Below are 10,288 nucleotides of genomic sequence, written 5' to 3' on the forward strand. Positions count from 1 at the left end.
GATGCGGATTGGATCCGTGATCTGAGGTTTATCCTCATTGCTGCACAGAAGAATTATGTCCTTGATGCACCGCTAGGCGACAGACCTATTGCAGGAGCAGATGCAGACGTTATGAACGTTTGGCTAGCTCAATATGATGACTACTTGATAGTTTAAGTGCACCATGCTTAAACGGCTTAGAATCGGGACTTCAAAGACATTTTGAACGTCATGGACCATATGAGATGTTCCAGGAGTTGAAGTTAATATTTCAAGCAAATACCCGAGTTGAGAGATATGAAATCTCCAACAAGTTCTATAGCTAAAAGATGGAGGAGAATCGCTCAACTAGTGAGCATGTGCTCAGATTGTCTGGGTACTACAATCGCTTGAATCAAGTGGGAGTTAATCTTCTAGATAAGATAGTGATTGACAGAATTCTCTAGTCACCATCACCAAGTTAGTAGAACTTCGTGATGAACTATAATATGCAAAGGGATAACGAAAACAACTCCCAAGCTCTTCGTGATGCTGAAATCAACGAAGGTAGAAATCAAGAAAAACATCAAGTGTTGATGGTTGACAAGATCACTAGTTTCAAGAAAAGGGCAGAGGGAAGAAGGGGAACTTCAAGAAGAACAGCAAGCAAGTTGCTGCTCAAGTGAAGAAGCCCAAGTCTGGTCCTAAGCCTGAGACTAAGTGCTTCTACTGCAAAGGGACTGGTCACTGGAAGCGGATCTACCCCAAGTGATTGGCGGAGAAGAAGGATGGCAAAGTGAACATAAGTATATTTGATATACATGTTATTGATGTGTACTTTACTAGTGTTTATAGCAACCCCTCAGTATTTGATACTAGTTCAGTTGCTAAGATTAGTAACTCGAAACGGGAGTTGCAGAATAAACAGAGACTAGTTAAGGGTGAAGTGACGATGTGTGTTGGAAGTGGTTCCAAGATTGATATGATCATCGTCGCACACTCCCTATACTTTCGGGATTAGTGTTGAACCTGAATAAGTGTTATTTGGTGTTTGCGTTGAGCATGAATATGATTTGATCATGTTTATTGTAATACGGTTATTCATTTAAGTAAGAGAATAAATTGTTGTTCTGTTTACATGAATGAAACCTTATATGGTTACACACCCAATGAAAATAGTCCGTTGGATCTCGATTGTAGTGATACACATAATCATAATATTGAAACCAAAAGATGCAAAGTTAATAATGATAAGTGCAACTTGTTTGTAGCACTGCCGTTTAGGTCATATTGGTGTAAAGCGCATGAAGAAACTCCATACTGATGGGCTTTTGGAATCACTTGATTATGAATCAGTTGATGCTTGCGAACCATGCCTCATGGGCAAGATGACTAAGACTCTGTTCTTCGGAACAATGAAGCGAGCAATAGATTTGTTGGAAATCATACATACTGATGTATGTGGTCTGATGAATATTGAGGCTCGCGACAGGTATCATTATTTTCTGATCTTCATAGATGATTTGAGCAGATATGAGTATATCTACTTGATGAAACATAAGTCTGAAACATTTGAAAAGTTCAAAGAATTTCAAAGTAAAGTGAAAAATCATCGTAACAAGAAAATAAAGTTTCTACGATCTAATCGTAGAGAAGAGTATTTGAGTTACGAGTTTGGCCTTCAGTTAAAAACAATGTGAAATAGTTTCACTACTCATGCCACCTAGAACACCACAATGTAATGGTGTGTCCGAACGTCATAACCGTACTTTATTAGATATGGTGCGATCTATGATGTCTCTTACCGATCTACCACTATCGTTTTGGGGTTATGCATTAGAGACAGCTGCATTCACGTTAAATAGGGCACCATCTAAATCCGTTGAGACGACACCGTGTGAACTATGGTTTGGCAAGAAACCTAAGCTGTCGTTTCTTAAATTTGGGGTTGCGATGCTTACATGAAAAAGTTTCATCCTGATAAGCTCAAACTCAAATCGGAGAAGTGCGTCTTCATAGGATATACAAAGGAAACTATTGGATACACCTTCTATCACAGATCCGAAGGCAAGACTTTTGTTGCTAAATTCGGAAACTTTCTGGAGAAGGAGTTTCTCTCAAAAGAAGTGAGTGGGAGGAAAGTAGAACTTGACGAGGTAACTGTACCTGCTCCCTTATTGGAAAGTAGTACATCACAGAAAACTGTTTCTGTGACACCTACACCAGTTAGTGAGGAAGCTAATGATGATAATCATGAAACTTCAGAACAAGATACTACTGAACCTCGTAGATCAACCAGAGTAAGATCCGCACCAGAGTGGTACGATAATCCTTTTCTGGAAGTCATGCTACTAGATCATGATGAACCTACGAACTATGAGGAAGCGATGATGAGCCCAGATTCCGATAAATGGCTTGAGGCCATGAAATCTGAGATATGATCCATGTATGAGAACAAAGTATGGACTTTGGTTGACTTGCCCGATGATCGGCAAGCAATTGAGAATAAATGGATCTTCAAGAGGAAGACGGACGCTGATAGTAGTGTTACTATCTACAAAGCTAGAATTGTCGCAAAAAGGTTTTCGACAAATTCAAGGTGTTGACTACGATGAGAGTTTCTCACTCGTATCTATGCTTAAGTCTGTTCGAATCATGTTAGCAATTGCCACATTTTATGAAATCTGGCAAATGGATAAACAAAACTGCATTCCTTAATGGATTTATTGTATACGATGCAACTAGAAGGTTTTGTCGATCCTAAAGGTGTTAACAAAATATGCAAGCTCCAGCAATCCATCTATGGACTGGTACAAGCATCTCGGAGTTGGAATATACGCTTTGATGAGTTGATCAAAGCATATAGTTTTATACAGACTTGCGGTGAAGCCTGTATTTACAAGAAAGTGAGTGGGAGCACTACAGCATTTCTGATAAGTATATGTGAATGACATATTGTTGATCAGAAATAATGTAGAATTATTCTGTAAAGCATAAAGGAGTGTTTAAAAGGAGTTTTTTCAAAGAAAGACTTCGGTGAAGCTGCTTACACATTGAGCATCAAGATCTATATAGATAGATCAAGACGCTTGATAAATTTTTCCAATGAATACATACCTTGATAAATTCTTGAAATAGTTCAAAATGGAACAGTCAAAGAAGGAGTTCTTGCCTGTGTTGCAAGGTATGAAGTTGAGTAAGACTCAAAGCCTGACCACGGCAGAAGATAGAAAAAGAATGAAAGTCATTCCCTATGCCTTGGCCATAGGTTCTATAAAGTATGTCATGCTGTGTACCAGATCTATTACCCTGCACTGATTTGGCAAGGGAGTACAATAGTGATCTAGGAGTAGATCACTGGACAGCGGTCAGAATTATCCTTAGTGAAATAAGGATATGTTTCTCGATTATGGACGTGACAAAAAGGTTCGTGGGTTACGTCGATACAAGTTTTGACACAGATTTGGATGACTCTAAGTCTTGATCTAGATACATATTGAAAGTGGGAGCAATTAGTTAGAGTAGCTCCATGCAGAGCATTGTTGACATAAATATTTGCAAAATACTTACGGATCTGAATGTGACAGACCCGTTGACTAAGATTCTCTCACAAGCAAAACATGATCACACCTTAATACTCCTTGGGTGTTAATCACATAGCGATGTGAACTAGATTACTGAATCTAGTAAACCCTTTGGGTGTTGATCACATATTGATGTGAACTATAGGTGTTAATCACAAGGTGATGTGAACTATTGCTGTTAAATCACATGGCGATGTAAACTAGATTATTGACTCTAGTGCAAGTGGGAGACTGAAGGAAATATGCCCTAGAGGAAATAATAAAGTTATTATATATTTCCTTATAATCATGATAAATGTTTATTATTCATGCTAGAATTGTATTAACCGGAAACATAATACATGTGTGAATACATAGACAAACAAAGTGTCACTAGTATGCCTCTACTTGACTAGCTCATTAACCAAAGATGGTTATGTTTCCTAACCATGAACAATGAGTTGTTATTTGATTAACAAGGTCACATCATTAGTCGAATGATCTGATTGACATGACCCATTCCATTAGCTTAGCACACGATCATTTAGTATGTTGCTATTGCTTTCTTCATGACTTATACATGTTCCTATGACTATGAGATTATGCAACTCCCGTTTGCCGGAGGAACACTTTGGGTGCTACCAAACGTCACAACGTCACTGGGTGATTATAAAGGAGCATTACACGTGTCTCCAAAGGTAGATGTTGGGTTGGCGTATTTCGAGATTAGGATTTGTCACTCCGATTGTCGGAGAGGTATCTCTGGGCCCTCTCGGTAATACACATCACATAAGCCTTGCAAGCATTACAACTAATATGTTAGTTGTGAGATGATGTATTACGGAACGAGTAAAGAGACTTGCCGGTAATGAGATTGAACTAGGTATTGGATACCGACGATCGAATCTCGGGCAAGTAACATACCGATGACAAAGGGAACAACGTATGTTGTTATGCGGTCTGACCGATAAAGATCTTCGTAGAATATGTAGGAGCCAATATGGGCATCCAGGTCCCGCTATTGGTTATTGACCGGAGACGTGTCTCGGTCATGTCTACATTGTTCTCGAACCCGTAGGGTCCGCACGCTTAAGGTTTCGATGACAGTTATATTATGAGTTTATGAGTTTTGATGTACCGAAGGAGTTCGGAGTCCTGGATGAGATCGGGGACATGACGAGGAGTCTCGAAATGGTCGAGACGTAAAGATCGATATATTGGACGACTATGTTCGGACATCGAAAAGGTTCCGAATGATTCGGGTATTTTTCGGAGTACCGGGTAGTTACGGGAGAAGTAATGGGCCTTGATGGGCTTTAGTGGGAAGAGGAAAAAGGCTGCTACGCCCCCCTCCCCTTTGGTCCGAATTGGACTAGGGAAAAGGGGGTCGGCCACCTCTCCTTCTCCTCCTATTCCTTCTCCCTTCCTCCCCTCTTGGTGGACTCCTACTAGGACTTGGAGTCCTAGTAGGACTCCCTATCCTGGCCGCACCTTTGCCTTGGCCGGCCTCCTCCTCCTCCATCCTTTATATACAGGGGCAGGGGGCACCCTCTATACACAAGTTGATCCACGTGATCTATTCCTTAGCCGTGTGCGGTGCCCCCTGCCACCATATACCTCGATAATACTGTAGCGGAGTTTAGGCGAAGCCCTGCTGCTGTAGTACATCAAGATCGTCACCACGCCGTCGTGCTGACGGAACTCTTCCCCGACACTTTGCTGGATCGGAGTCCGGGGATCGTCATCGAGCTGAACGTGTGCTCGAACTCGGAGGTGTCGTAGTTTCGGTGCTTGATCGGTTGGATCGTGAAGACGTACGACTACTTCCTCTACGTCGTGTCATCGCTTCCGCAGTCGGTCTGCGTTGGGTACGTAGACAATACTCTCCCCCTCGTTGCTATGCATCACATGATCTTGCGTGTGCGTAGGAAAATTTTTGAAATTACTACGTTCCCCAACAGCTACTGGGCCTAATTCGGATAGGCCATAACGGGTTGTAAATGGGCTATATGCGAGCAGGCCATTAACAGGCTTTTTGTGGGGCCCGCTATCTTTTGACCAAGTCAAACGGGCCGGTCTGTTGACCTGAATGGGCCGCTGTTGGGCCGAGCCATGTGTTGACGTATCATAGGCGCGTCCCGTCCATTTGCTGGATGACATCTGTCCCACCGCGGAGTTGACACGTGGCTCTTTTGGTCAATGAGAATTTTACACGTGGAAAATCGCCATTGGTCATTGCTGTTAACGGGTTATTGGATCCAAAGTCCCACCCGATAGCTTAACGGCGACCCGTTATGGTGGATGCCACATGTCAGTTACTCTTAACGAAAACACTTCCATGATGCGCCATTTATCATCATGGAAGTGGTCACTTCCGTGATGATAATTTCAGTATTGTCATGGAACACTTCTACGACAGCACAGGTATGACTATCTTGATTCTGTTATAAAATCATCATGCATGACAGAAAACGTGACCTACTGTGACAAACATGTATCATCATGAAAGTATTTTTTAGTGGATGTGAGAGAGGTTCTAGTATCATAGCACGTCAAATGAGAAAAGTTAATAAGAGATAAATCATAGCCACAACTTTCTATTGGCATTCCACAAATGCATAAATTAAGTGTCAATACAATATTAGTGCATGATACTATGCATTCAAGAGTTAGCATCGTAAACTAGTATCATATATGACAACCCCGCGCACTATATCTTAAGTTTGTATCTACGAGTATTAAATGGATGATTAGATATAGCAGTCCGCCCAGTGCATCATATCTTAGTTTTATATCTAAAACAACCCTCATTTAATGTCTTTTGTGAGAGCAACGTTATGAGATGTCTTGCTTATGGTGCTAAGATCTAGTAAGTACAATAGTGGGCTATAATCCCTCTTACATGTTATTTTTGCCTATGTGAAAGAAAGAGATAAGAAAGAAAAAAGGTGTGCTCTCTTACAAGAGCGAGCCTCTATGCATGCTCCTGTAAAAATACTCCCTTCGTCCGAAAATACTTATCATTAAAATGGATAAAAAGATATGTATCTAGAACTAAAATACATCTAGATGCATCCCTTTTATCCATTTTAATGATAAGTATTTTCAAACGGAGGAAGTATTAAATAAGAGGAAATAGAGCGAGAGAAAGTGAAGAAAATACTAGCCTAATAGCCGACCTTAGAGCAAGTATAATAATAAGGGACTTATAGGCCGCTTACATGGCACTTTTATTAATGTGGAGGAGAGAGACATAAAAAATAGATAAAGTGGACTCTTGTGGAAGAGCCTAGCTATCATGTCTTCCTAGACAAATGGAATAAATATGAAGAAAAAGAAAGAGATAAAAAAGATACTACTCTAAAATAACCAACCATATGGCCTACCTTATTATATAAGGAATTATAGATGGTGGATTTAGATGACAACACACCGGCATATAGCCGGACAATTCCTTTATAGTACTTCCTTCGTTTCCAAATATTTGTCTTTCTAGAGATTTTAACAAGTGACTATATACAGAGCAAAATGAGTGAATCTACTCTAAAATATGTTTATATACATACGTATGTGGTAGTTCATTTGAAATCTCTAAAAAGACAAATATTTAGGAACGGAGAAAATAGTAACTAATAAGGCTGGGTTTTTTTCTGACATGGCAGATTTATATAGCCAGCTGCTATTGTCCTTGCTCTTAAAGATATGATTGCTCTCTATTTCCTCACTAAATAAGGTGCCACGTCAGATTTTTACATATGAATCTGTGCTAAGATACAACACATATGCTTCGGTACACCCTCCTTAAACACATCAAGGGCCGAGATCTCTCGATACCCCTTCGCTGTCAGGGGCATGATCGTCTTATGTAAAAAATCCCCCCCGCCCCACCGCGTGTCCACGCCGATACCCCCCGCGCGCCTGTGTATACGGGGCTGCCGCACGAGCCGAGCCGCATGGCAGCCGTGAGGACGCGAGCCGAGCCGAGCCGTTAGCATCCATGGGCCCACAAAGTCAAATGCAGTCGGTGGGGGCGTACGTGTGGTCGTGGCGCGGTCGTGCAGTTAGCGGCGCACTAATTGCGGCGCTGACTGCTCGCGGCCGATCTCCTGCCGCCAGCCTTCTGGCGTGGTAGTCTGTGCCCTCCATTGCCGCGCATGCAGCGACCGGGCGCCTTCCGCCTCGGGCCGGCAGTTGACGCGACCGGTCGGCTGCCGCCACCGCGGCGACCGCCCGCCCGCCTTCAAACGCCACCAGCGCTTCGACTGCCGCGCGTGCCGTCCCCGTGCCTTCCCACGCCACCGATGCCTCGCCTGCCGCGTCGCGCCGCCTTCCCACGCCAGTGATGCCTCGGCTGCCGCGTCGCGCCTTCACACGCCGCCGCTGCCTCGTTTTCACACACCACCGCTGCCGCGCGTGCCGCCAACCGCCCGCCTCTCCCTCGGGGCGCGCGCCACCGACGGCTCGGCCGCCCATCACCCCTCCCCCCGCCGTCTATAAAAGGCAGCGCCAGCCCTGAGCAGGCCGTGCCATCTCCCTCGCCCCGCCCATCTCTCTTCCTCTCCTCGCCCACCCATCTCCCTCTCCTCGCCGGCGATGTCTTCTAGTGACTCCGACGAGGGCGCGTGGCCGACCGGCATTTGGCCGCTGAGCCTCACCGTCGGCGACACGGAGGATCTGGCCCGGTACGGCCTGATGGTGCCGCCGGCAGCCAAAGTGCCGCGGTCATGGCGGATCAGGGCGTACGGCATCCCCACCATGGGCCCGCCACCGACGAGGCAGCAGCTCCACGCGTTCCCTGGCGGCCGCTACAACCGCAGGGCCCGACGCAGGTTCTGGCGGGGGAAGAACTTCGACGTCGTCCTCGGCGCGTTCAGGGACGCGGCGGCCGGCAGCGCCGTCGGAGACATTACCGGCGAGGCCGGCTCTTCCCGTGGTCGACGTTGCCACGGCCCACCTCCAGCCGCCCCCACTGCCCCGGCACAGCAGGCGCCCCCTGACCCAGCGCTGGTCAAGATCCCGCCGGCGCAGGCCGCCCTCGCTCAAGACGGAGACCCCAGCGACACGCCGGGGCTACTTGCGGTGCTGGCCCAGTCGGCAGAGGAGGCGGCGGCGGCGGCCACTCGTGAGGAACGAGAGCGGCAGGCGGCCATAGCGGCGGTGCAGGAGCAGCAGGCGCGGGAAGACAACTGGTGGGATTTCAGCGACGACGACGACGACGGTGGCGACGATGGCGGCGACGGCGGCGAAGGAGAGGCCGGCGGTATGGCGCCAGTCGTCGACCTCACCGGCGCCAGCGACGACGAGTAGTCTAGTTTTAGGGTTTTTATTTAAATTTCGGTCTAAGTTATGTAAGAGCAGTGCTCGGTTATGTTTAGTGTTATGTAAGGTAGTTTGAATTATGAATGAACTCAGAATGGCTTATCTGAAGAAAAAAACTGTATGTTTAATTTGATGTTAGTCGTGCAACTTCAAAAAATAAACGGAAACATGCATTTCAACGTTACGAGAAAAATCAATCACAAAACGCATGCATGGGGCCTTCACTCATACTCGAACGGTCTCTGGAGAACTTATCATGCATGCACACCAAAAACATATTGCGTCACGTCCGGGGTGTGGTATGTGGTGTTATCACCAAAAAATTAGAAACAAAGTCTTAAAGCAAAAAAATGCCCGGCATGTGCTCGCAGGCCACAACTGCGCTTAATCGGTCCGGCCCGATCAAGCCCGGCGGCGAAAGGGCCGGCCTTTCGGCCCAGCTACGGCCGACAGCACAGGCAAACGGGGCAGTGGCGGGACGAGGCGAGAATCAGAGGAGTTCGAAAGTGCTGTGGGAGGTAGGTATTTAAGGCGGTCGCGGCGTCGCTCGGCGGGCGAGGTGGGACTAAACTTTAGTCCTCACCCCCGCCGACCCTGCCCCCCCCCCGCACCGCGCCCACAGTGTCACGCACAGCCCACGCGCGGCCCACGGGCGGCATCGTGCACAGTCACTAGTCCGTCGCGCACAGTCAACTCTTTTGTTTTTTGAAATAGTATTAAGTTTTTTTAGTTATTTATGTCATTCATTAACTAGATTTATTATAATAATAATGAGTTCTTTATTATACTTTATAGGAAAAAAATAATAACTTCTTTATAATTAATTACTAAAACAATACTGAGTTTTTTGATAATTAATTGATAATGAGTACTTTTATAATGAATATTATGTTCAGTTATTTCTGTAAATTAGTAATTACATTTTCAATATTTATGTAATGTCAATTAATGTCAAAAAATACTTAAAATATGTGCAAAGTTTAGTACTGTAATGTGTATTGCATTAATGACTAATTGTTTTTTCATAATAATAATGAGTTTTTTGTTATAATTTATAAGTAAGAATAATGAGTTTTTTATTACAATTTATAGGTAAAAATTACTAGTTGTGTTTCAATTTTTTATGAGTTCATATCCGATCAGTGCCGGTTGCATTGCTGGTACGAGGTGGCATGCACGAAACATGACCCAATTTTGAGAGGCACTGTGCATGCCCATCTTAGGGCCCCACGCAAGAGTTGAACGAATTCGGACACCATACGCACGTTGTGTCACGCACGGTCAGTGTTTTCGGTGCGTTTCACGAAGAAAACCATAGGAAATTCATACGGTGCCGGAAAATTATGAAAACTTGCAGGCATGATGGACCTGGCGATGGGTGCGTGGCCAAAAAGTTTGGGGTCCACCGGCTGAGTCAGAAAAGAGAACGCAGTAAGGGGCTGACATCG

The sequence above is a fragment of the Triticum dicoccoides genome, chromosome 6A (genome assembly GCF_002162155.2).
Source record: "Triticum dicoccoides isolate Atlit2015 ecotype Zavitan chromosome 6A, WEW_v2.0, whole genome shotgun sequence".
In the NCBI taxonomy this organism is placed as follows: Eukaryota; Viridiplantae; Streptophyta; class Magnoliopsida; order Poales; family Poaceae; genus Triticum; species Triticum dicoccoides.